This window comes from Gymnogyps californianus, chromosome 1, assembly GCF_018139145.2.
Source record: "Gymnogyps californianus isolate 813 chromosome 1, ASM1813914v2, whole genome shotgun sequence".
Classification (NCBI taxonomy): domain Eukaryota; kingdom Metazoa; phylum Chordata; class Aves; order Accipitriformes; family Cathartidae; genus Gymnogyps; species Gymnogyps californianus.
In genome coordinates, this window is record NC_059471.1 from 32,860,441 (window position 1) to 32,887,107 (window position 26,667).

General features: G+C 41.9%; 1 protein-coding gene across 1 annotated transcript in view; it reads left to right on the plus strand.

Moving 5' to 3' along the window:
* The window catches only part of ENOX1 (ecto-NOX disulfide-thiol exchanger 1), a 371,798-nt gene that overhangs the window by 92,608 nt on the left and 252,523 nt on the right, over positions 1-26,667 (plus strand). Inside the window, exon 3 of the mRNA XM_050897187.1 lies at positions 23,865-23,942. The gene's annotated coding sequence lies outside the window, so the exon portion shown is untranslated. The remainder of the gene's footprint in view (positions 1-23,864; positions 23,943-26,667) is intronic.

Consider the following 26,667-nt stretch of genomic DNA (forward strand, 5'->3'; position numbering starts at 1 on the left):
TGTTTTGCAAAGTGAATAGTAGCTGATTGTTAAAGCATGGTCCCTGCTGATGGTAGGGGTTTAGAAAATCACTAAAACTCTCAAATACAGTTGCAAGTAAGTTTTAAACAAGAAGAATCCTGTCTGCAAAAGTCTGGGTGCTGTAAAACTCCTTTTGCCAAGAATGGAACAAGCAGGGACTCGACAGATAAAGAAATAGCAACAAACAAACTCAGCTTTTCCAGAGGTGATGGAAATGTGCTCAGGGCAATGATGCAAGCCCTCGGTGATTCTGGGTGTGTCACCCAGATCTTTCCCTTCCAAAGAAGTCCAGAAATACTTGGTGTGTCCTTAATAGTCTGGAGAGACTTGGCAAGAGCTGTCAGCGTTTATTATTTGAAATGTAGTTCCAGGGAAATATGAAGCACATATTCATTCAATCTCAGAATTACAGGAACATTTGAAAAAAACCAGAGGTGCAATTATTTACCTTAAGGCATCTGATTTTTACAGGTTCAAAAAACCCAGATGTGTTTTTTGTCTACAGCTGTTGGAAATTTTGCAGGGTTTATATAGAAAGTATTGTATTTATCAACAAATAAATATCTTTAAATGGTGCCTAAATGCCAATGGGCTTTATAACAGAATTCTGGAGAATTACCACAATGGTCTATTCCTGTTAACGTAACATATATTGTCTGAGAAGCTGCCACCGTAACTGTCTCTGTTATTAGTGTTCTGGAATATATTTGTATTGGGTCACTTCTGTATTTTGCATATCCTAAAAAGGTGTTGCAAGGTTTTTGGTCTGAAATAGAAGTATATGAAGTTATTATTTTTTTCAGTAGCATTGTAGAAATGAAGGCAGATTGTGTGGATGGGAGGAAGAAATCATTGTTTTGAGTTTCTTCCTGGTGGTCAGGATGGAGCTGGATTGAATAGACACAAGGAAGCTCAATTCTCCAGGAGCATGTCTGAAGATATCGTAGAAGGGCCAGTTCTTCCTTTAGTTCCACATCTGCTTTCCAAAACAGCCAGATAAGTCCAGAGTTAAGGAGTTTTTTTGTTATAATAAACACATATTTCAGAAAAAAATTAAAGTAAAAATTTAATGGACTATGCCTGCCCATCTTCGATGGATGGCTCCATTAACAGGAAAAGATATAAAAGAAAAAATAGCATTGAGTACTATAATTTCTATAGGAATTTCACCACCACAGGTGTGCATAAAATCAATACACTTAAGCAATTCAGCTTCAGCTGTTAGGGCTTTTACTGAGTCCATTCACTTTGTAGATCTTCTGGGTTAGTATAAACTATTTCTGTTACACACTTTGCACGAGCCCAGGAGGTGTGAAATTCCTGGAGAAGATCTCGAACAAAGACAGGGTTTCCAGCAGAGAATCCCCACTGCTTATTTGCTTTGGACATCAGGCAAAAAGGTCTTGCTGGTTGTTATTAGGTTACCCCTGTTCAAAGTATTAAACAAGGTTAAAACTTGAGTTATTTTTTTCATCCAGACACTGTGACTCAGTGGGAAATGGGTATGCCTATTTTGAGATAGGATTTGACCTAAATTTGCTTCTTGGCCAGATTTACGTACTGACCTCTTATTTTTGGAACTCTGAATTATCTCTGCTGTGGTCTGAAAAAATTGCTGACCGATCAGTGTTAGTGATTTCTATTTCAATACCCCGCATTTCTTTGCTGATCTATTCTGCTTGTATATGGCTGTAAGTGGGTTCCCCAGTCAATACTAGTGTCTCAGAAATTTGAGACTGTGTCTGGGAGAGCTTTTTTTATCTCAAAGGAGAAGAACAAGGATTTGGGGTGGCGGGGAGGGGATGGGACTGGGCTTTAGCCTTGTCAATAGAGTGAAGGAGGGAATGAGTTTGTAAATGATGTTCAGATGCAGCAGTTGTTTCATCTTCATCACCATTATGCTGTGAGTGAAGAGTAGCAGAAGAGGGAGAGAGAGAAAGGTCACTCAAAGGGAAACAGAAACTGAGGGAAAAAGTAGAAAAGCATAGCATGGAGCAAAGTAGGGAGAGCAGGTGGAACAACCCTGTCAAGAGCTGGAGAAAAAGGCCAGAGGAAATGTGGTAAAGTCCCTGCCAGGCACTGTGTAAGTCTGCTCTGCACTTAAAGGCAGCTTTCTCCAGGCTAGCAATTACATCTAGCTGGTTTGGGGAGCTCCAGGTAGCAATGAAGATGCAATGGCAAAGACTTCAGCTTGGCTGCTCAGGGATCGTAGGAATGTATTTGGGATGCTGTCACACTGATATCTGTGCTTACTTTGTTTTAACAACCGTTACCAGCCAGGAAAGACAGATTAAGGTAGTGCAGTAATGTCTCCGTGCTGCAAATGCACCTTTGTTCTCTCCTTTCTTCCCCCCTTTCTTCCCCATTGCCCAAAGGCTTTTTCTCCACTGCTTCTCCTACCAGATAAGGGTCCCTGACTAAACATGTAGCAAGGAGGACTCGCTGAAGCAGACTTTTGACCTGGCTTCAATCCAGCTTCAAATTTGTGTATGAAAATGTAATAGGGTAATTTATCGCCTTTATTCAGGTAAACAGATAAAATTGTGGGCAGCTAACAACCTTCATTTGTATGCTGAAAGTTAGAGGAAAGTTAGGCAGTTAGATGGCAGCACCTTTCCCTGTCTGACGTGGATTACTCAGAAGGGAGTAATCATCATTCATAGTTTTCCACTGGCAACTTTACCTGATACCGGCAGGTAAATCACAGAGCAGAGCATGGTGCTGTCCTCTAGCTTTGATACTTGTAATTGTAGCAGTTCTTCAGCAAACATCCAGTATAACCTGTGCAGGGCTTTCAGTGTAGCTTTTAAAAATAACTAAGGAGTTTGAAGTAACTGTGCTCTATATAAGAGCAAACAATAAAGCGCGTGTGGAGGAGGCTTCATTAAGATTGCTCGACCTATGAGCAAAATAAAAAGGAGGACAGGACAGGGTTTCCTAGTGATTTACTTTCTATGCCCATGAATCATGTTTTTTTCCTCTGTTACTGTGATTGCATTTTTTTTTCTCAGCACTGCTCACCCTATCATTATGGGTAGAAAGAGTAAAGGGATTGTGATATTTTCTCAGCAGTGATGAAAGGAACAGGACACTTCAAGGACATGCTATAAAAGTTGTTAGGACTGCAAGATGCTATAGCTTCTTCAAGATGAAAGTACTGTGTACAGTCCGTATTGGATTAATGTGAGTCATGCTGAAGGATGCTAGCTATACCATAAGTGATATTGATCTTGCATGTTTACTTTTTAACTTATCAATTATATTAACTTCCTTTTTCCCCCAGCATTTGTGGGTGAGTACACTTTTGAGGCTGTAAACCCCATGGGAAGGAGCCAGGCAGTTCACGTAGACAGAGAATCTGGCAAAAGACACTGTTTAAATATTTACCACCAACAACAGAGGGTTGTTTAAAAAATAACTGTATGTTTCAGTGTATTGTCTTCAAGGGGCTTATTGGAACAGAAAAAATAAAGGCACAAAATTTTGAAATTTTTAAAGAGCTTTCAAAATGCTAAGGAGTATTTGCAAAGTAGCGCGAGTTAAATATAGTTTAACATGGATTGATGTGGGTTGGCTTTTTCCCTATTTTTGGTAGAGAGGAAGGGAAGAGAAAGCAGGAGGGGCTGGGTGCTCTGCAGTCGGTGAGAAGCCCTGGGATTGGAAACCACAAAGTGAAAAACAGCAGATGTGAAACAGTGGCTTCTGACTTCCTTTGTATGAGCACAAATGCATCAACTTAATAACATAATTTAAAACTCCTCTTTTGGGGCCATGGAAGAAAAGAACATGGAAGTAATTAGTACTAGTCTAAAAAAATCCACAAGAAGAAATTTGTCCTTGGTAAAATGTTTCTCCATATTGCTTTATGGTTTCTATTTATCCAGACAAATTATTCCCCAGATGTAAAGCAGCACTTCTGACATCATATGAGATTACTATGCAAGATTATAATGTGGACGTGGCTTTGTCACGAAAGAGAAATGTTCCTCGGGCCATTTGGCAGAGCTGTTTGCTGACTGAAGGGAAGGATGGAAACCCCCACTATATAACAAACTTCAAGCTGTAGTTCCCTTCAAAAATAATAATTTTAATCCAATTATACTAGCAGGTTGGAGAATCAGTGGGCTTTCATACTGATGGTTATTGTGTGAAATAGTTGAGCTATGCAGCTGAACAACTAGAGAGGATTTAATTGTGACAGTTACTGGTGTTTTTCAGAACATCAAAGACCTAGCCAGCAGATTATGCGGCAGATGTATTACATGAAGTAGAAGTTGATCACTATTTTCTGAATATTTGGGGGTTTGTACCAAGTAAGGGCATAATTATTGAATAACTTCTACTACAGTTCTTACAGGTGATTTTTTTGTTTTGTTTTGTACCCTCCTCCTTCAGTAGTTACCTTTATCTGGTAGAATATGAATTTTCCCTTAATAGAAGCTGTGGAGAAGAAGCATTGGTTTCTAATTAGCTCAGTACACTTAACGTCGTACTACCAAGCATGTGGTTTGGCACACACAGAGGCTAAAGGTAGATTGGTTTGTCTTAAAGTTGATGGTTTTTAACTCATGCACCCTGAGTAGTATTTTTCTTCAAAAGGAGTTTAGGCGGTAAGAGTGGTACAAATCTTCTCAAGCTCCGCAAGAATGGCAGGAAACATAGGCTGTTATCAACACAGCAAACGCAGGTCACTCACAGGTGGGCTAAAGGATATTCTTTTCCATTTTGTTAAAATATCCGCAGGCAGCCAGAAGCAATCTAATTTTTGCAGTGCTGTTTTATTAACTGAAAGAACCTCATGAAATTTTTACATATGAGCTGCATTGTGAGGTCTCAGCTCTTCTGAAGACAGCAGCTACAGCGGATCAAGTTTGTGAGAGGTCAAGGTAGACATTTATAGCACACTTATCACATGTACTGTGGCTGTTGCTTTTCCATGGTGTGCTAAGTCAATACAATAAACACCAACCACCTCCAAAACTGGATAAATTCCTGTGCTGAAGTTAGAGGGTGGACATGACAGACCAAGAAAATGATGGCGATGCAGTTGTTTGGTTTCTCCACCGCATGCCAGCTTCTCGTCAGCTGTGAAAGGATGAAACACCACTGACATCAATGGGATCGCTCCCCTTTTTACCAGCAGCAGTGTTAGTTCTGTGGCATTCAAGTACTACAGGACTTGAGGAGACTTGTGACAGATTTCTGAGAGAGTCTCTAACTGAGAGTAGTTTTGTTTATGTCTCCCATGAAAAAACACAAAAGCAAAAGGCACCATTTGGGAGAAAAAGGTTGTGATGTTCAGAGTAGTGTAATTCCTAACGATAGCACTGACTATGGTAACAGATATTCCTCTGTTATCTGCCCCATTTAGTTCAGATTGAAAGCAGTACACAAGTGTGAAAACATCCCTTTTTACAGTAGCAGTGTTTGAAGAATTTCTTCTGGGAAGAGCACTGAACTGGTAGATCACTGCTGAGGTCCTTTTGGCCTAACAGGCCTTCTCCAATTCTGCAAAGCTGACAACAGTTATGGGAAAAGATGAACAGCCTTTGCTGGGATGCTGCATCAGTTATATTAGAAATGGAAGTGGGTCATTCTGGACATAGAATTTCATGGAAACGTGTTTTGTCAGCGTCAAGACATTTGAAGACCCATCTGCTGAGGGTGTGTCCGCTTCTTCTGCCATGACATCTGTTTGGAGGGAGGTGTAAAATTCCCCTTGTGATTCACGCCAGTGCTACAGAGCTGGGAAACTCCTGGTCCTTCTCTTCTCTCGTTACGTTTGGTGTCTCACCCTTGAATGGGAAGGACTGTGGTTTGCTAAGGGTCCCAGTGAAAAAGAAGGTTTAAAAAAAATTGGGAGGAATCAAATGGCAATTTCTCATATCATAGATGCTGTGAAATTTGGCTCTTATTGTGGCATTATTAAAATGTCTGAAAGTGGTTTATTTCTTAAAACACCGTAGAAAAGATTTTTGTGAGCCATCCTTTCCAAAATGGGATAACGAGTAAGAAAGCGGAAGGCAAGATGTGGGAGTTTGTTTCAGAATCATGGATGTTGTGCATTAGATATTATAGATTAGAATGGAAAACCTATTATTTAAAACTGCTGTTCAAAATCTCATGGTTTGGACTAGTTAATTTTCTCTTCCACTTGGGTTTGAACATTTCATGTCCCTCGGAAATTAGATGTTGAAACTAATGTTCCCAGTAATAATGCATTAAGCTGGAAAGTGCTGGATCTCAAGCATATTGAGCAGTAAATACTCCGAGTTTTTATTGTTGCCACATACCTTTTGATAGGCAGTCCCATAATAATATAATATGATGCCTCGAATTGATGTGTTTATTGTTCTAAAAAGATGAATAGGCAGATGTTGACCCTGGCTGCTAGATAGAAGGGAAGATTTCCAAAGGATTAAATGTAATATTGAACTTGCTGCATTAAATGGTCTATCTTTATTTTGGCTAGGTCGATCTGTTAGTTGTGATCTCTAAGTCTAGTTACAAATATTTTTTAAAATACTGTCAAAAAATTAAATCCTGTATTTGCAATCCTAGTGGACGGAGGAACAGGTCAGTCTCTTGTCTTATTGTGTTGTCCTGAACACTTCAAAATGCTTCTACATCTATGCATTTTGAGGTGAATACTGCTGTAAAATCCAGGTCACTTCAGTTGCACCAAAGCTGAAACACAGTCTCTGAGGTTTTGTTGGTAGTATATATGACCATTGAGTTACAAAAATCGGCTTCCTCAAGGCAGGCTTTCTTAGCATGGGCACAGTCTTACAGTAAGGTATCGAACCGGTCTTTTTTCTATGAGAAAAGTATGAGACCTCTGTCTCATGCTTTGCAGCTCAGATAATGGGCAGATGAAGTGCAGGACAACCACTTAGCGCATAAGCATATCCTTAAAGGTTCTATTTTGTGGAATTAGAGAAAATAGAATCTGTTTGGAATAATCTAGCTAAACTACCAAATATTCAACTTCCATTTATTTTCAGTTGTCTGTGAAGGTAAGGAGATTAGTGTTTTCCTACAGAGGAATCACATTGGATCTGCCTTTTAAGTTGTTACAGGATATACAGTTGGGTAGGCACATCTGTAGGGCTGAAATGAGAGAACTGTCTCTCGTTTGTTTTCTCCAGTCAAGCATAAATCTCTAATTTTAAAGGCATTCTACCCTTGGTTTAGATTTGTTTATTGTAGTTTTATAGACCCCATTTTAAATCCATTTTAATGAGCTGTTTATGCAGTGATAGTGTTTTTAATATATGTTTAGGTTCTATGCAACTCTAAGTCAGGCAGTGATGCGTGAAGAGGGCATGAATTAATAATATGGCAAAGGCAACTGAAATACCTCCGATGTACCAGCCAAACAAGATTTTGACATGGGTGCCTATCTGCTGGTTTGCTTGCCCCTGCCTGAGACCGACAGTTCAAGCTGCCGTTTCTCTCCTCAGGGCTGGCTGATTTTGCTGGCCGTGATGCATCCTGGAGCTAGTTAGGACTCCCAGCCTGGTGCATGAACAGTCTCAATGATGCTGTAGTTGTGAGTGTGGGATGAAGGTCAGGGAACGGAGGAATGCCAGGAACCAGCATTTCATCCTGTATGCCATCTGCAGGACAATCATTCCGCACTTAGCTCACTGAGCTATGGGTGAAGTAGAATGGTACTAAGACTCAAGCCAGCATGTCTAATCAGCTCAATAGTCAGCTTCACCCAAGGCCATAGCTGGCTAGCTTGAGAACCTCTGCAAGTATTTGAAAAGTGTTGCAAGCAAACACAGATCCCAGAAACCCAGAAGCATCTCTGATAGGGAGCATAGTGCGTGGATGTTAGCTGGGCAAAGGCTTTTCGGGTGCTTTGTTTGCCTGCAGCTTTTCTAATCATGGCAGATCTGCATGGGACAGTTCGGTGACCTGAGCCTTGCCACAACACAAGGTATGACAAGGTCTTTTGATGGTCTTTATGTGTGCCTACTTTGTGGCCACTCGTAAGAAGCTTCATAATTTGTCTCCAGACATATCTTGAATATAATAACAAGAACAATTAAAACTCAAATAGCAATTTGGTGTTCTGACCATCTGGGATCCAGGCTGAGAGATGAGATACAGTACAGATCCTAAAGCTGCTGGATCCCCAAAGTTAAGCTTTCTTACTCCTTTTTGTAATTAATTTAAATAGTTCTTAAATGATTTTTAAATGAGTTCATACTCACAACAGCTTTGAAAATCTGTGTCTTGCCGGTGGGATCTGACTGCTGCTTCTACTGATGTGTCTTGGTCTGATTCCCAGCTGGAAAAACTGAACCTGTGTATCAGCTGGGTGCAACCTCAGCACAGTGATAAAGGAAAGCAAACAGAAATAGTTGGAAGCTTTTCTGAACACCATTTAGAGAATCCCTTTTCTAATATATGGACCCCAGAGAGAAAAGAAAACAGGGAGAAAGAGGACATTACATGTGCTTTATTCGCATAAGCATGTGATGGCTGTTACTTCCTTGAAAAGAGGGTGCTGAGAAGTACCAAGTGTATGAAGTTAAAGCTGATAAAAGTGTAATACACAGTAGTGTTTTATGGAATATCACTTTTTAACAGAGTTTTCTTTTCCCATGGTAGAATAGCCTGGAAAGGTTGAACTGGGTTTTATTCCACTAAGGAAAGAGTCTACACACTGAGGTATAAGGGACGAACTGGAAGAATGGCAGAGCCAGAGCAGTTAATTCTGGGCTCACCTTTGGGCTGGTACATCCCAAGTATAGCAGCAGAGTAAAGAGGAGTCGCAACTGCGCTGATTCTTTTCCAATCTGAAATAGTGTCTCCATGGCAGGGTGTGCCACTCCAGCGCTGCCATTCCCAGGCTCATTAGGCTCGTTGAGAGACAGAGCTACTGCTATCAGGTGCAGTGGTACGCTGATGCAAATAAGCAACTTTCAGGGCCCAAGTATGGCACTGTACTTTGTGACCGTGGCAGCTCATTTAGAGTCAGGAGGGCTTATGCTGAGGCTGTGTATCAAACACTGAGGTGCCTGATAAATCTCATGCCTCCTTAGCTGGGGAAAGCCTCCTGTGAGTATGGTGGAGTTAGTTAGACTTCCAAAAGCCTGTATAGGAGGACTGATGAGAATGAGTTCCAGTTAGCAGCAAAGGGGAGAGGGAATCCATCCAGATGCCAGATGCTGGATTCAGCAGAAAAGGAAAGGGAAAAAGGATGGTTGTTTCCCTGAAGGACTTCTTTTAAGTTACAGGTGAAGCTGGGGCAAGTGAGAAACTCTCCCTCTTATTTAAGGGTGGACATAGGTTTTTGGCCAGGTGAGTAGTCTACTACTGACTACACCATTTTTGTTTCATTAAAAAACTCTGTAATGCAAGAGGAGTGGCAGAAAAACATCCTGAGATTTTTCATTTTGCAGCCAGCACCACAAAACACAAAATCAGCTCTTGGCAGCCCAGCTATTAGCAGCACTATCCCATGCTTTGCTGCAGTGGTGACTGTAGCAGCAGTAGTTTGAAGAGCTGATGCTGCCCCAGGTTGCCAGCCGAGCCCTGATACTGGCTTCTGCCTGGCCCTTTTAGAGGGCAGCCAGCTGATGTCTCCACAATGCTGTCAGCTTCAGCGCAGTTGGTCAGACAGCTTATACCTTTTAGTCTCAAAAAGCTTATGTCACCAGCAAGGTTTAGAACTAAAGCAGCCAAAAGGCACTTTTTTCAGGGCCACCAAAAGGTGTATTTTTCTACGAGGGGCTCCTAATATTTTTTTTGCCTTTTTGCTGTTGCTCTATGCCTGACAGACACTTGCAATCCCCACTTGAAGATCCGCACGGTGGTGGGAAGCCTGGGGTTAACCTGAGCAATTCTGCCAGCTGTCTTTCAGACCTGGGTTTACCAGCCTGATCTCAGCTGTCAGCATTTGCGATCCATGCTGCTGAGAATTTTCAGGCCCAAGAACAAGTAGCGTCACCAAAAAGGCAGTTCAGAGGCTTGCATTTCAGTCCATCTTTAGCAATTGTGTCTTAAATTGGCTGTGGATCTTGTAGGAGCCATATGAGGTACCCTGGGAAGCTTTTATCAGAGGAGGGATACCAAGATGCCAGTGGGAATTGCCACTGAGGGTTTCCATGCCAGCTTCCCAGCCCTTTTCAGCTCATTCCCAGGCTGTGAGCCGGGAAAGTTCCTGCTCAGTTCAAGCGTACCAGAGAGTGATTCCCAGATACGTTAGCTGTGTCCAGGGGATGCCTCACGGTAAGAGTACAACTGTACAACTAAGTAAAGCTGAGAAGAGTGCAGGGAGAGGAAGGGATAGGGACTGGCAGGACTAGACAGTTTAATTATGAGACACTGAAGCCCTTCCCTTCTTCCTCACCTGGGCAGCCAGACAGTCTCTGAGGAACTTCTCTTCACCACTTAATTTGTGCCTTTTCAGGGTCCCACCAGATCCAGGGGAAATAAATAAATACATCCATCCATACATAAACCCTAGCAAATGAAACAAACTAAAATCACCACCAGAAGAACAGAATCAGTGGTAGGAAAGAGGAGAGCTTGGTTATAAGTGGGTCACATATAGGAGACTGCAAATTTCTTGCTCCATAACAGATCATTTCCACCCCTGGATGCTGTTCACAGTAGAGAAGCTCCATTGATTTGGTGCTCAAACAAGAGGACAGAGGAGGATGACATCCTGGAACAGTCTTCCATCACCTTGTGAAGGACTGGGACAGTCTCTCCACTGAGAGTTTCAGAATAACTTGTTTTGCTGCATGGGACCTACAGGCTTGAAGCCTTTGAAGAGCCAGGAACAGGGCTGGTTCAGTCTTGCAGCTGTATAAGAAGGAGGGCAGGACATTTGCAGATTGCTGTCTAGAGATATGCAAACAGACTGACAATTTCTGTGCATCCTTCAGCAAAAACAAGAAGTGACCCTCCAGGAGGGTGTCCATGTAGACACTCTTCCTTCTTTGCCCCAGGTTGGAAGTCTTTTGGGACAGTTAGGGACTGACTGAGGATATCCTCTTGGGATAAGAGGAAGGGAGAAATTAGCATCCCAAGAACACCAGTTTATTGTAGCGGCGGTGTATGGATGCTGCCCTCCAGCCAGCGGCATAGAGCAGGATAGAGACAAATGCTGCCAGGGGAAAGCCTACCCCTCAGCCCTGCTGTGTGACCACTCCATGCTGTACTCCTGCCCTTACAAATCTTCATTTCTAATGGCTTTTCTTCCTCTCTGCCTCACTCCATTTGTCACTTAGCCTGAACTTGTCTTTCAGCCTCATCAAAATCCTTCAACCACCACCCTGCTTCCCGCCTCTTTGGTCCTACTTTCCTTAATCTATTCTTACTCCCCACCTTTCCCGTATGTTCTCAGGGGAACACAAATTGCTGCTAAATGCCAAAAGATACCCCCATCCCAAAATAAAATAAAAAAGTAGTATCGAGATGTGAATCTAGTGACTGTAATTAACTGTCTAATCTCATGACAATTGTTCTCTCTTCCCCTTCTTTCTCCCTTAGGCTTTGCTGTTCACTCTCACTCTTTCACTTCTGCAATAGGAGTAAATTCCTCGCAACAGAGGATTGTCTTTTGCTTGTTTAATGTGCTTATCTGTTTTAAGCACTACCTTAATGGTAATTCTAAAAGTATAAGGCACAGAATAGTTTCTCTACCCAAACTGTACTAAGACCCTATAGCATGTTACTGGAAAAGTCTTATTCCTGTGGGTGAAACAACAGATCATCTTAATGGGAAATGACATGACTAATAGCAACTGGCCCGCGCTGCTCCTGTGACAGGCCAGCTTGTTGAAAGTGGTTTGGTGACTGATAAGGGAGTGGGAAAGAGATGTTGAGAGGCCGTTTCATTGAAACGTAAACAAATCTCACACGCTGTAGATTGGTTGATGTCCTGCCCTAATATTTCAATTTTATTATTAACCAGAAAAACAAAATCAAATCAAGGTTCCCAAGGCACAACAAAACAAAGTGAAAGTTCCCAAGGCACAACAAACCAAAACAGGCTAAATAAAAATATGCTTGAAGACATGCATAATGTATTAACTGTATTTTGTTTCATTTGTAAAGAGCAAAAGAGAACAAATAACCAGTGTTTTGGCCCCTTATGGGCCTTTGTCAGGGACACACTTCTCTGATCTGTTCGGTGGAGAAAAAGATTTTTTAAAACATTTTTTCGTAAGAGTTTTTCAAGCTGCCCTACAAATATATATTAACTATTATATGTTCTTGGGTTTTATTTGAAGCAGGACATTTTCAGCTCTCTGAGTATTTGGAGGAAATTTATTTGACAAATAAAGCAACCAGTTTAAACCTGCAAGCCTGTCTTTAGCCACATATCCTTGTTCATGAAAGTGGGTGCTACTGAGCTGTACAGAACAATTTACATGCATGTGGGCTGCCAGGATTGGACCTTTAAACATAGTTTCTGTGATACCCTCCTCAAAATTGCAAGTAGTAATTTAGAGGCTTTTTTTCTTCCCACCTTAGTCATAAATCCTCTTACAATGTAACTCTAAATAAAGTAGATTTAAAGACTGTATTTTAAAATCAAGTGTTGGGTTTTTTTTTTTTGTTCTTTTGTTCTTTTTTTTTTCCTTGAGGGCAAGTCTCCTGCAGATGCTTTAGAAATTAGAGCCTTATTTCCAGTGCAGAAACAACCGTTCTGGCTCAAGTGCTGTCCTTAGCCTGACTCCTGTCCACATGCTGTCTAGTCCACACCCAGCTGTCTGCTGTTTTGTGCCAAAGCTTGCTGACCCAGCCATCACTTGGAAACTTGTAGGAAACATCATCAAAATATGTCCTAAACAGAATAGCATGGGTTTTCTGAGGGACTTCATACCCTCTTTTGCACTTAAAGCACTATATATATGCTGTGGTGCTGTTGGCAGATGGAAACTAGTGTTTTTAACAAGTTGATTTTAAAGGTGGCAGGTTCCAGGCAAACAAAACAAAACAGGTTTTCTTCCTATTCTAATTTCAGTTGGATATACACCTGGATAGCTAAAGAAACAGTATGAATTTCCAACCTTTACCTGAAATGACCTTTGCAGAAATCTGGATATTTGTCTTTGCAAACTTGTAGTCAAGTATGTGTAAGGATTTCTTTTGTTGAACTAATTCTCAAAACAGGCTCAGGCTTTCTTTGTGACCCCTTTACACCCTATGGAAATCCCTTTCTAATTTTTTAACAGGTTCTACGCTCAAAAGCTTAAAAAAGTAAATTGAAATATTTCAGTCTAACTGGAGAGCATGTACAAAAGTAGAAGCCTGTATTTCAGAGAAATGTGTTTGTAGGGTGCAAGATACATCGTATGCTGCCATACATGCAGACCATTCCTGGTTTTGGAAATGCTTTGTGAGACATTTCTTCCTGCACTAATTTCTTGGTTTTATAATCTTTAATATGCATGTGTACTTGCAAACACAGAAGTTCAGCTGCACAAATGGCTGCTGTTCTTTGAAAGTATGGCTCTTAGGACTAGGCTACTGGAGGCTCTATCTCCATCTTTTCCAGACGTGACCTCTGTTTGTACTTACACAGTCTTCAGTATAAGAGCTGCCTGTGCATGCAGCTTTTCCATTATTCTGTTATTATTTCCATTATTAGCTCATGGCACAGATGCTTTAGCAATGGGCACATTACAAATGCACATAAAAGTCACTTGCAGGCACAGGAGGAATCTGTTTTGTTCAAAACATGACCTTAATTTGCGTGGCTGTAGTTGCTTGAGTGCAGACACTTTGCAATTTTAGTGTTTGTGCAAGAACAAGTGCTTTAAGAATTTATTCCAATACAGAATTCTTGCTGCTCTTTGGTCTTCAGTGGATGCAAGCTGGTTTTGCAGAAACTTTCCACATGCAAGGCTATAGAGACGTGAAAGGACGCTATTAAGATTCTCCCTTGGAAGACCCTGATATATGATTGCTGTTTTTTGGGAGAGGTTGTTTATTTTTATTTCATTCTTTTTTTTTTTTGCTGAAAGCTTTTTGCCAGTATTTGCAGGCTCCAAAGTCAGTGGTAACATGGCAAAGGCACATCCCAAATCTAACAGATCCTAATTATACTTTTGTTTCTTAAAGTCTCTGTCAGGCTGATTTCTGCCTGCAGAGCAGCTTGCTAAACTGGAAGCGAGCAGGCTGGTGATGCGGATGGGGAAACTGTTTGCAAAAATGGTGACCCTTCCTTCCGTCAAGGGCATCTGCCTGCTCGTTACTGCGATGGCATGGTGTCACAGAATCCCTCAGGTGTCCTCGCTGATTCTTGCTGATAGATAGCCAGAAAGCCTTCTCTCATCTCAAGCAGAACCTGTTGTATGTGAACGTTGGCATGGCCAGACACACATGTATCCCCTGCAGGCTTAATTATGTGACACTCAACGACTGGGAGTGAAAGTGGAGGCCAGCAAGAAGCTCCAGCAAATCTCCATCCCAACAGTTTATCTAGTAAGAAATAGCCTTTGGGAACCCCTACAAGCACTGCTCATTCCTCTAGTCTGTAGTCCAAAAAAGAAAGTATTTCCAAATCGTGGCTTTGCTCTTCTCTACTCTAAATAGTTTAAAAGACAGCAGTTTTCAACCTTAGTTGTGCTGTTAACCTCTTCCAACCACAAAAATCACTTTGTGGCCCCAGTTCCATCAGATTATTTTAAATAAACACAAACATGGCAAGTGCTTCTACCCCTGCTAGAGCATTTTGCAACTGTGTTTAAAGTCATGGACCTTGGTTTTAGAGAAGGAAGTTCAGTCCAAAAGACCACTCCCCTCTTTGCATAAAACTGATCGTCTGATACCATCAGTGCATAAATTTTGCTTGGTCAAGGACAAGACTTTATCGTAAGTAAATCTCTGTAAGAAACCAGTATCAAAAGAAATCAGAATAAGCCTTTTGCAAGAGAGGGCAAAGTTAAAGCAAAATAACAAAGGAAAAAAAAAGAGTAAGTTTGTATAACTCGTTAAATTCTGACATTTTAATGCCTTCCCTCCAGGAAAATGAAAGAAGTGGGCGATATTTCTGATCTAGAAGTGACTTGTTGAAAGTCTTGTCCATGTAGTAAATCCACATTGGCAGAAAAGTATCCATGACAGAGAGTTACTCATCTGAATAATATCTTAAATATTAATCAGAATTTGTGTCATGTGCAGATTTCCCAAATCATTGCACTGATTGGGAACTTTTGCCAGCTGCTCCAGTGAGCACTATTCCTGACACAAGAGCCTCCTTCATTCTCATTCTTTTCCTCCAGTAACAAAGAAGGAACCCAAGTTTTGCTTTCCATTGCCGCTTATGATCAGCTCTGGGTATGGACTCAATTCGTGCTGCTGCTGCCACCGTAAAAAACCATGATAATGCAAAGTTGCTTTTTTGTTAATAGAGCCAGCATTTGCAGTCCTGATAAAAGCATTCTCCTCCAGGCTGTTGTTTTCTCTAGACTTACTGCTGGTACTGTGTCTCAGGCAGACTTCATGGTCTTAATACTAAAATGGCTCTTTGCTGAGGGTGTTATTCACAAAGGTGGTAGACGCATCACTATTTTTCCTCCCACATGCATGTGCGCTTCCTTCCTGGTATCTCTTAGAAATTCTTCCCTCCTGTTATTAGTGGTCTCATTTCTAGGTCTATGGAGGTTGCACTATTGTGTATTGGAGATGCAGCTTTGCAGAACCATGAATGATTTTATTTGCAGAATACCGTTGGTCTGGATAGAAGATGCAAATATGTCATCTCTTGACAAAGATTGAATGGATTGCAGTCTTTTTTTTCTTTTTCTTTTCTTTTTTTTTTATACTGGGTTACAGCAATGCCTCTGCAGTCAATTGGCTTATACCACTTTTGGCCCATTTTATGATCTGTTCATGCTGGTGCTACACAGTGTTTAATCATGGTACACTGATATTAAGAAAATCTGTGTTTGCGTGGTACAGTTCCTTATTACATTATAATGGGCAAATTACTGCTGTTTTTATTCCTGTTAGGGTCAGCAGTAATTTAAGCTCAGTTGTAGCTGCTTCATACTAATATTCAAGTGGTTATGTGCTCTGAAATATTATGGTGTTCCCTACCTTTGTCACCTCATTTCTGTGCAGTCTCTCTCAGCTGGCTGGTCTGTCTTACCTGTGTGCCTGCTACTGCTCTGGGCTCAGGTGGCCGACTCTCATCTCCTTGTTTCAGTGCTAGTCCACTCATAGCAAAAATTTGTATATTTTGCTCACATTCGGGCACACATTTCTAGGGCATTTTGTTCTAGCTCTGTGCTCTGCAGCCTCCTGGATGCTTTCAGCTGGACCTAGCTTAGTGAGAAGTGATTATTGCCCTCCATTCAGCCCATGTGAGACCACACCTGAAGTACTGTGTCTGGTTTTGGGCTCCCCAGTACAAGAAAGTTCCCTGGAGGGCCACCAAGATGCACAGCGAGCTGGAGCAGAGGATGTACGAGAAGATGTGGAGAGATCTGGGACTGTTCAGATGAAGAGAAGGTCATTGGGGGATCTTACTGCTGTCTATGGCTACCTAATGGGAGGGCATAGTCAAGTCAGAGCCAGACTCTTTCCAAAGGTGTACAGGAGAGGAAGCAACAGACACAATTTGGAACATATGAAATTCTGATTATATATATTTGGGGGAAAAAAATTCACCATGGGTGTGATCAAACACTGACACAAGTTGCCCAGAGAGGCTGTGAAATCTCCATCCTCAAAGATATTCAAAACTTGACTGGTGAAGACTCTGAGCAACCTGCTCTGAGCAGCAGGTTGGACCAGATGACTCCCAGGGGTCCCTTCCAATGTAAATTATTCTATGATAACCTTATCCTCAGAGGGAGAGAGTAGATTATATGGGCAACTTTGGAGGCCTGGATGGGAAGCTCTGGGAATGAGGCTCCAGAGAAGTAGCATCTGTGGGGGATAGCTAATCATAGCATCATAGAACGACCCAGGTTGGAAAAGACCTCAAAAGATCATCTGTCCAACCTTTCATAGGAAAGGGAGCCTGGATGAGTTTATCTAGCACCCTGTCCAATTGCATCTTGAAAACCTCCAGTGATGGGGACTCTAGCACATCCCTGGGGAGGTTGTTCCACTGGATGATTGTTCTCACTGTAAAAAATTCATTTCTTCTATTGAGATGAAACCTCTCCTGGTGCAACTTGTACCCGTTGCCCTTTGTCTTTTCCATGTGGCTCCTCGTGAAGAGAGAGCCTCCATCCTCTTTGTAGCCACCCTTTAAGTGCTGGAATACTGTGATGAGGACCTCCCTGAGCCTTCTCTTCTCCAGGGTGAGGAGAGGCAATGGCTAAATGAAATTCCCTTCCAGAGTTTCATAAACAGTGGCACTGAAAGAGAGGAGAGCAAGATGGCTTGCGGGAAGGTAAAGGACAGAAACCAGAACTCTAGCCAATTCCTTTTCTATTTTCGGAGGACTTGGAGAGGAACTGGGCACAGAATACCACTGCTGACGTGCGGTTTGTCCGGGACGCAGCTAATAGATAAATGACGTGGAGCACTGGCTGACTCCTGTCCCCTTACGTGGGGGCAGTAAGCAGGATCCTGAACAAGGCCCTCACAGCTAGGCAGGGCTGCCTGACTTCCTTTGCTCCCTGCCCCCCTGCCTGCCTACCTGCCTGCCTGCCTGCCTGCCTTCAGTCTCTGGGAACACCCAGGCTGCTGGCAGCACAGCAAGGAGGCTGGTGAGTATCATTGCGTTAGCCTTTATTAAAGGCTGTCGGCATTGTGTGATGTGACATGTACCTGGTATTTACTGCTTTTTCCCTGGGTTGCATGTTATCCTCTTGAATGAATGTGAGCCAGTTTCCAAATCCTGCCCTTCCTCTTTCCCTCCTGCTTGGTCAAAATCCAGCTGTATTCAGCAAGTATAAAAGTGCTGACCTACAGAGCCCATGACAGCCAGCTGCAGTCCCCTAGCCCCTTTCTTTCCTGTTTCCCTCGCTCATTTTTCAATTGAAGCAGTTCCGCTCTTTCTGATGCTTAAAATGGGAATCGTGCTTCTCAGTGCAGAAACTTTCTGCCCCTGCCATCAGTCACGCAAGGAGTTCATGTGCCAGCTGCACCAGGTTAGGAAAAGAATGACTCGTACCATAAACGTGTGCAGTGAGAGCCAGCTAGTCCATAATTCAGTTTTCAAGTCTATAACATGTTTTGCTTAAACTAATTAATTCAGTTCACCATTTCAAGTTTGTTATGAGCAATAATCTCAGTGAGGCACTGTTCAGCAGTGTAATTCCTAGGAAGTCCTTATTTACAAGTATAAATCTTACTGCGGCATCTTCTGATCAGTAAAACAGGTCTTTTGCTGTCTGGTCAGATGTCCTCCATGTCACAGCTGCCTGGGGGAGGGCAAACAAAAGCATTAGAATGCCCACGTGAATATTCACCTCCCTTCCTTGTACAGCAAACTGTCCCCAAATTGCTGTTCATTGATACCTTCGACCTATGGCCCCCTTCCCACAACAGGTCCCTGGGCCGCGGAGTCACAGACAAATCAACCGTACAGAGGAATCCCAATCCAGATTGCCCTGTGCAGTAAACAAAAGGCTGGCTTCCATCATCTGGGCGCTGGAGGAGCTGGCGAGGAGCTACAAACTCCCAGACTTTGTGCTCTGAAAGTCAGTAGGAGAAGAAGAGGAAAAGAGACCTATGATGTGCAGAGGTTTCCAAAAGTGGAAGCAGGCTCTGTACCTGGCATTGCAGAATTGTGGGTGAAAAAATACATCTTTTTTGCGATGAAAAGTGAACAATAAACAGCACCTGTAGTTTCCTTGCCTTTTGGCTATCATACGTGAAAGGTCCAGACCCATCAGGACACCACTGTTTACTATTTCCCAGCATTTGGCAAAGCTGCGTATGAACAAGTTGTGACATGGGAGTTTCTGGAAATTGAGGGAGGCTTTTTTTTTTTTTTCCCCTCTGGGAATTTTTTCCAGAAAAGTAAATAGGAAGTAAGGGGACATTCCCTTCATTGTCATGATAATGCTGAATAAAGATACACTGGGACCAAGAGCCTGGAAACAGAGATATGTGCTATGATGGAGTGTGATAGCAAAGAACTATCTACAAGTGAGCAACTCTCTGCAACATCTCCATCAAGCCTAAGGGAACAGCAGTCCAGGGCACTGAGCGTCCCTGCACGCTCCAAGCCAAGTGTCGGCTTGTTGGGTGGCCGGGAATCGCAGGGGTGGAAATGACAGGCTGCAAAGCTGGTCACACCGATTGAGGCAATTTTTGCAATAAGCCAAGAGTTAAACTTTGTGGCCAAGAGTTAAACCTTGTGAACCTGTGTCAAACAACAACTCTTTTGTAGTTCATGTGATTTTTATGTATTTGTACTGTTAAAAAATAAGTCTTATTTGGAAATAAGTCTTAATATTGGAAGCTTTTTAATTTCAGAAGCTTTTTAATTTCCCCCTTTACATACTGTTCTTGCACTATAAAGAGGCATCATCTGCTGCTTTTAAAATGTACTGTAAGCTGTAAGAATTGCATAACAAATGCTACATTAAGATAATCAACCTCTTCAGACCAGTAGGTCATGGCACTGAAACTGCCTGTTCATGAAAGCACACGTTCCTCAGCTTTAAAAACCCATGAAAGCATGCAAATCACTCAAAACAAACCCACAGAGAAATAACCTCCCCTTCCCCACTGCTGCCCTGCTGTGGGAAAGACCTTTCGCTATCCCTGATTTCCCCCCAGAGTGAAATCACATTCACCATTCAATACAAAATTAATAAAGGTATATAGAGCATGTTGAGCAAACACTGACATATCCCCAACGGTGAATTTACATCCCCCCCATTCTGTTTAAAATTAATAAAGGAAGACAGAGCACACAAAACCGACATGAGAGAGTATAAAACCCCACACGTAGAGCCCGCCAAGGCTTGGCACTGAGAGGGAGCTGCCGTGCTGGAGTAAGTGGCTCTAAGTGTTAGGAAAAGCACGCTTTGGAAATGCCGGTTCCCTTTCTCGGCCAGGTTCAGGAGGACTCCCTGGCAGCATGCCCGGTGGTTTTGTCACTCGGGAGTGGGCATCGCCTGGCTTATTCGTTGTGTTTGCAATGTTCCTGTGCCATTCCCTTCTTCCTGCAGGTGATGTGCAGGATAAAAGACGCTGTTACAATCGGAGGCTTGCTTGGCTGCATCCCACTTTCCACTTGCCTTCTGCCCTTCCCTCTCCCAAGGGCGCATTCGGCTGTTGTCGGCATGTGGTTATGGGACTGTAAAAATGTTCTGTGATCTGAATAGCCAGCCAAAGGCTTCATCGGCCATAGTGATGGACCAGGGACTGCTGGATCAAGGGAATGCAAATACGATGAATGTCCGTGGGATTAGTCCCCTTCAGCAAATTGCCCTATTTTAGTACAGAAAATAGATGAGAGTCCCCAGATATTGCCTTGGGTAAATCTACCTGAGTGGTTACCTGGCTCTCAGGTACCTCTTTGTGAACTGGGAGGCCTGGCATGGAGATCAAATACCAGGAATATGGGCTCTAGCAATTGTCCTACAGCAATTATGCATAATCCTTTACACTCAAAGCGATCAATAACCCCTTCTTGACTGGCACATATTACATCTGTACCCTTCAGAGCTGTGCAGACCTCCTCCACAAGTGCCAGCCATTGATCTGGTTGCAGAAACTTCCCACAACCAATTGGGAGCAGTTGGAAACTGTCAGTTTTCAAAATGGTTATGGCCGCACATTTCTGAAGAGATAAGAGTTGTCTTGTATTGCATGCTGGCTTCAGGTTAAGCTTTTCTTTATCGCTCTGATGTTCTGCAGACACTGCCGGTTACCCCCAGGTTTGCAGCGCCAGCTTCTCCCACCAGTTAATGTGTATTTTATGAGCCCAGAGATGATGCTGCGGAGAGTGGAGCTGTGCCAAGAAGAGTTGTTCCTGCTTGTCTTCATCCTTGTCTTTTTTTTCTGTACTTGCAGCAGCTGAAGGGGGGAAATGCTGTAGCTCTGGCACAAAAAAGCAGCCCAAACTTCTGTGTAGCGTGATGGCTGGTGTGCAAATCTACAACTGCCTGGGAGCAATGTGTCAACCGTGTGTTGTAGGCTCCTCATATACCAACTCTTCACATTGCTTCTAAGAGAAACTGCACCAGTCTGTGGTGGTCTGTTAGAGGTCTATAAATGGTACTGGCTGCCCCAAAAGTGGCATCTATTTGGGGACTGGCTTGCAAAGACTCTGGAGATTTTTCAAGTTTGATCCCCCAGGTGGGATCAAATCAGTCACTAGGCATTCCCTTGTGCCCTGTGGGACAGACCCACAGCGTCCTCCGTCTGGCAGCACCTCAGTGGGCCCTGGGTACGTGGCCAAGCTGCTAAGCCACGAATTTCAGAAGCGTATTTCATAAGCAATGCCTTATAGCTAACTTAAAGGTGAACTGTTCATTTGGATGGGGCGGCTGTGTGTTAGGTAGGATGAAGCTGTTGCAACAAAACATCTTCCTTCAAAGAAAATCCCTTCCTGTAGGCGAGTCTTTAGTCATCTTTGTAACCTTTGTCATCCTCTCCTCCCTGGGGAGTCTTCTCTGTGACCTTTGCTATTCTACCAAGGCGTCTCATAAATTATTATTCTTTTAAATGGCACTTAGGCTGTCCTAGTGGCTGCTAGCGTTGAAGATTTGCAGTCTACCCTGTAATTTTGAGAGGGAAAAAAAAATGGTTAAGTGACAGAAGAAATATTGTACTTCACGATAAAACTACTTTTGTGTTTCGTTTTCTGCTCAAGTCATTCATATCCCTGTCACTAACCTCATTCAGGTCAAGGGCTTGAGGCAGAGACCGAGCATAATATTTTTGGTCAGGCTGATGCATCTGAATATTACAAACATCTGTAATTTTGGAATTGAAATGAGTTGTGTTAAATCCTCAGGCAAATAATATTAAGGCATAATAGATTACTGAAGTTTGCATTTCTTTTGGCAATTCAGACCAAGGCTCTTTTGGCTGGTTATTCCAGACATTAATGAACCCACTCACAGAAAGGGAGCTGCTCCTTATGGCTGCAGATTGGATCCTGGATTCTGCAAACTTCATAGGAAATTCTGCGGGCCAAGTAGTTGAAATAATAAAGAAAAAATTAATCAGGCACACATTAAACGTGAAGCATGGAAGAAAACATCTGCAGCACTCAGTGGACGTCTGGGTAACATACTTGCAGTGCTGTTTTGCCAGCTTACATCTGGAGTGGTTCATCAGAAGAGAACAGATGCTAGTGTGAAATAGGTCATCATAGCAGCAGGGCATCAGAACAGAGACATTTCTTTTTTTCTTGCAGTAACAGCTATTCCTTTTTATTCACACCAATTATGAAAATGTTAGCCAAGTCTGAAATGTGAATGCATGTATTGTGACAAGCCAATACTCTTAAAGGGCATCAAGGTAAAAACTAACCTAATGAGGAGGCTTCAGAGAAGCAGTCCTTTTGCAGTACACACTGAGTATCCTTTAATAGGCATAGTGACTATTTTTTGTTAAGATTATGACTTTTTTCCCCCCCTTGCTCTATTTTTTAATTTTGGTAGAGATGTTACTGAATGCCTTCTTGGTGGCAAATGCCCAGAAGTGGAGATGCTAATTCACAGGAGTTTCATCAGTCATTTCAAAGGAGAGGTCACATAGATAAGAAAAATGAACAGTACGCAGTATGTGAAGCAGTGACATTCAATGAGTCCTTGTCACTAGCAGCCATTAGCATGCAAGCCTGCTGTTATGTTTCAGTGCTTTATGTGCTTTTCTTGACCAGGCAGGGAGCCTTTGGAGCACTGTAGCAGTTAATACCATACAAGTTATTGTTTCTTTCTTGAATGCCTTATATTTTTAGTACCATTTAGATGCTTCTCCGTCCCCTTGTGCATCTAAAATTTTAAAGAGAATCAAAGAATGCATAATTTATATCTGTCCCAGAGGTAATGGAGTGACTCAATGATATCTGTGAAGGGGATGATTTTAAATTTCATGTCTTATGCAAGAGGTGATTTTTATACGAAAACTGCAAGAATTGGCCTCGGGGATACCCAGATAATTATCTTTACAACAACGAGTGTGGATTCCAGGGGGATTATAGCAGAAAGCTTTAGTGTCTTGTGTATCATCATCCCTTGTGTATCATGGTTGTCATAATCGAAAACATAGCAACTGATAGATCTCAGGGAATATAACTTGTATTTTGACTTGGAATAGCACATGCAGGAGGTGTGAAAAGACAGGTTTACTTTGACTCTGTTGAACAATTCATGCAAGACGCAAGGCATTTGTTTACTGCTGAAATTCTTTCCTTCGGTTAAAGGAAAAAACAATTGTTTACTGATGTTGGGCAGAACACATCAGTACATGCTTTGTCACACAGCACAGTTCCACTAGACTATTTCTGGTTTCATTTACCAAAAGCCTAGAAGTGCCATGGCTAGAAATAAATGTCTGCTTCTTTGATATGCTATATGTTTGAAAATGCACTTTAAGGTCTGTATTACAGACAGTTCAAAGGGAATATAAATTGGTGCAGTATTCTCTCTTTTTTCTTTTCTTTCCAATCCAGTCCCACATATTCATTGCATTTTTATCAAGACTGTTTTCAATAACATGTCTTTAAAAACAACTTACCATTTGGTATTTTATTTAACTTGGACTTTGTTATATTTAAATAATTGTTATGATCTTGCTGCTTCCGTAGTTTAAAATGTTTAACATCCTCTAAACCAATTCTACACTGACTTTTAGCATTGCGTATCCAAGGAGACAGCTGATCTTATTTGCTTTTCCTTTGGAAACTCTCTAGTTTTAACTATTTTTTCCACTCCTTGCAGGATTGGCCATGAGAATTTGTAACGTTCCTTTGGAAATACCGTGATGGGGCCGCTGAGAAGTTACCTTCCTTCGTACAGGTCTGTAAACTCTATTGCATTCTGACTATTTCAGCATGTAGATTCCTGTACCGACTTTTTATCTTTTTTATCTCAAATGCATGCAAACCGAATTAAAATCTAATTTTATTCTGGAGCAAGTGTTGTGAAAAATTATTTTTGTTTCTCGCAAAATGTTTAGGACATAACTCTGTTCTATTGCTGTTGTATAAATGTAGAGTAACCCATTCGTCTTCCCTTTGAAGTGAATTATTGCAGTTTATAGAGTTGAACTGCAGAAAGAAATTGGGCCTGTAAGTCATTTTCACCTCACCACTATGTCTTTCAGTATGTGTTGAAACTGCATTACCCTAAAAGGCCCTGCAATCGATTGCTCCCACCCAGGTTGCTAATATGTGAGCGGCTGTCCCACAGCTATAGCTGTGGATGTTTCGAGAAGCGCACTTAGCAAAGAGTCAGCAGAATTACTGGGGCTTTCGGGTCAGGAGGAGCTCAGGTTCAGGGAAAGTTTAAGAAAATAATAAAAAAAAAAAAAAGTTGATATTTAAGAGACTGTAAAAAGAGCAGAATAATAATGGCTTGACTCCTGTAGCGTCAGCATGGCAAGGAGCGGTGAGGAGCCTGTAGCTAATGCTATGTCCTTGTCAGCCAGAACGATAGTGTTATAAGCACAGTGGCCTGAGATCGCAATGATTTAGAGGGTAGAAAACACTCCTCTGCATTTCAATATGTTTTTCTACACAGCTATATAACAGACACAAATTTGATTTCTTACTGCTTTCAAAGGTAGTACTGAACAGCATTTTTATAGAAATCTGCTCAGAAAAACCAATGGGAATCAACTTTTCCATCTAGGTGGTCATACCCTGCTATCGGATCACACTCAGGGTCTGTGGGAGTTGTATCTGGCCCTAAATAATAATTCTCAAAAATGTTCATGTTTGGAATATGCTCTATTTTATTCGCTTGGTTTACCTGAGAGCACTTTGGGTATTATTGCTTTCCTTGTTGCCTCTGTAGTCACTTGCTATTCCATTAGTCTGTAGGAATTCTGTAGGGAAAGCGGCTTGTAAACCTTAAACAAAAACAAAACCAGGTGGATTTAGGGGATGAGAGGTATCCAAAACAGCTTTTAATTCATTCTTGGAAATTATTATGATTTGGTAATAGCTTTTAAAGCCAACCCAGCTCCAAAATGCTTTAGAAACTCTTTGAACCTAGATGTAAACCTCACACAAGGCTACAGCTTCTGTAATGAGCAAAAGCCCTAGGTCAGACTGGTTGAGATACTGCAGATGGATACAGATCTGATCATGATGCCTCGGGCCTGTGTTGAGTGAAAGCTCTGTGTTCAAAAATAAGTAGCTTTTCAGAGTAATTGCACAACCGTTGAATGATCTCTGTCATGCTAAAGCTTTGACTGCAATGTTTCTTTCTTTAATGATGATATCCCTTAGGGCAAAATTTGTGTTTTTCTTTGGCGGGGGCGGGGCGGGGGGGGAAGAAATGCAAACACTGAAAGACATTTAGGATAAAGGGAGAAAACTTGTTGCACATGTTGGCATTTGGGTTGTAAATCCTTTACTAGCAGCAGCAGCTTTATAAAATCTTCCTTTCCAGACCTGTCTATGGGCGTTGTTTGAATCACGGCTCACCAAAGACTTCCAAGAGCTACTGCTAAATTTGCCGAAGCAAAGTGTGGTTGGGCCTGTGTCCTACTGAATTTGATACAAATGCAGCCAACAGCTGCTGTGCAGAGAAAGCTTAGGCAAGTCATTTGTCTAAAACACGTTTTAAAAGTTTCCTTGTTCACAAGTCTGATTCCTGAAGAATAATGGCTTTGTGATATACATACAAATTAGTATTGTGTTGTTTAAAAGGAGGATAAATACGATATTAGTTTGATATATGTACATATTAGATATGTGTACACTAAGTGGCATAAAATAGTTTGGGTATGGCTGTGCTGCACCTTCATTATAATGCAGAAGCAAAGGAAAACCAATTAAATTAACAGGCAAGACATTTCTACTGAAAAGGAGATAGAAGGTGTAATTTCCCCTTGGAAAGTATTGCCCGAAGGAATTATCAAAAGGTATTGCATTGAACCTTTGCAAGAAATAGATATTTACATCAATAAGAATGCCATCACAGATATATTTTTCATATTACACAGTTATAAAGCAATTACACAGCAGTTGCCTGACTGAAGGCTGAACTCACTGATCCTCAGCCTGGGATTTGGGTGAAGATTCTTCTGCAGCTGTGTAGGTACCTCTTGTACCACTTCTCTGTGGCATCTGGTATTGACATTGAAGGAAAACAGGATACTGATCTAGCCAAATAATTAGTTTAATCCAGGTCAGCTTTTTCCATTTATCCAATGTCTTTCACTGCAAATTTCATGCACTTTTTTTCCTCATAAGTATCCCCTCCTCTTGCACAGCTCTTGTTTTCTTAATCTCTCTTTTATTTCCTCCCTACAATCCCTTGCCCATTCTCCAGAGAAGCCTCCTTTTCCCTGACATCTTTGTTACTTGTTCTTGCTTTGTTGGAGTTTTATTCATTTATTGCTGGAGTTTCTTAAATTTTTCTATTGGGGTCACTAAATGATGCATCTCTCCAAACTCCTTTCGGGGTCTCCTCAAACCTTTGCCCTTAGCATCGCTATGGTGAAACAAGTGTCTTGGTTTTAGGGGGAGCAGAGAAAAACAAAGGCAGTGAAAACAGTTCATGGCTGCCTCAT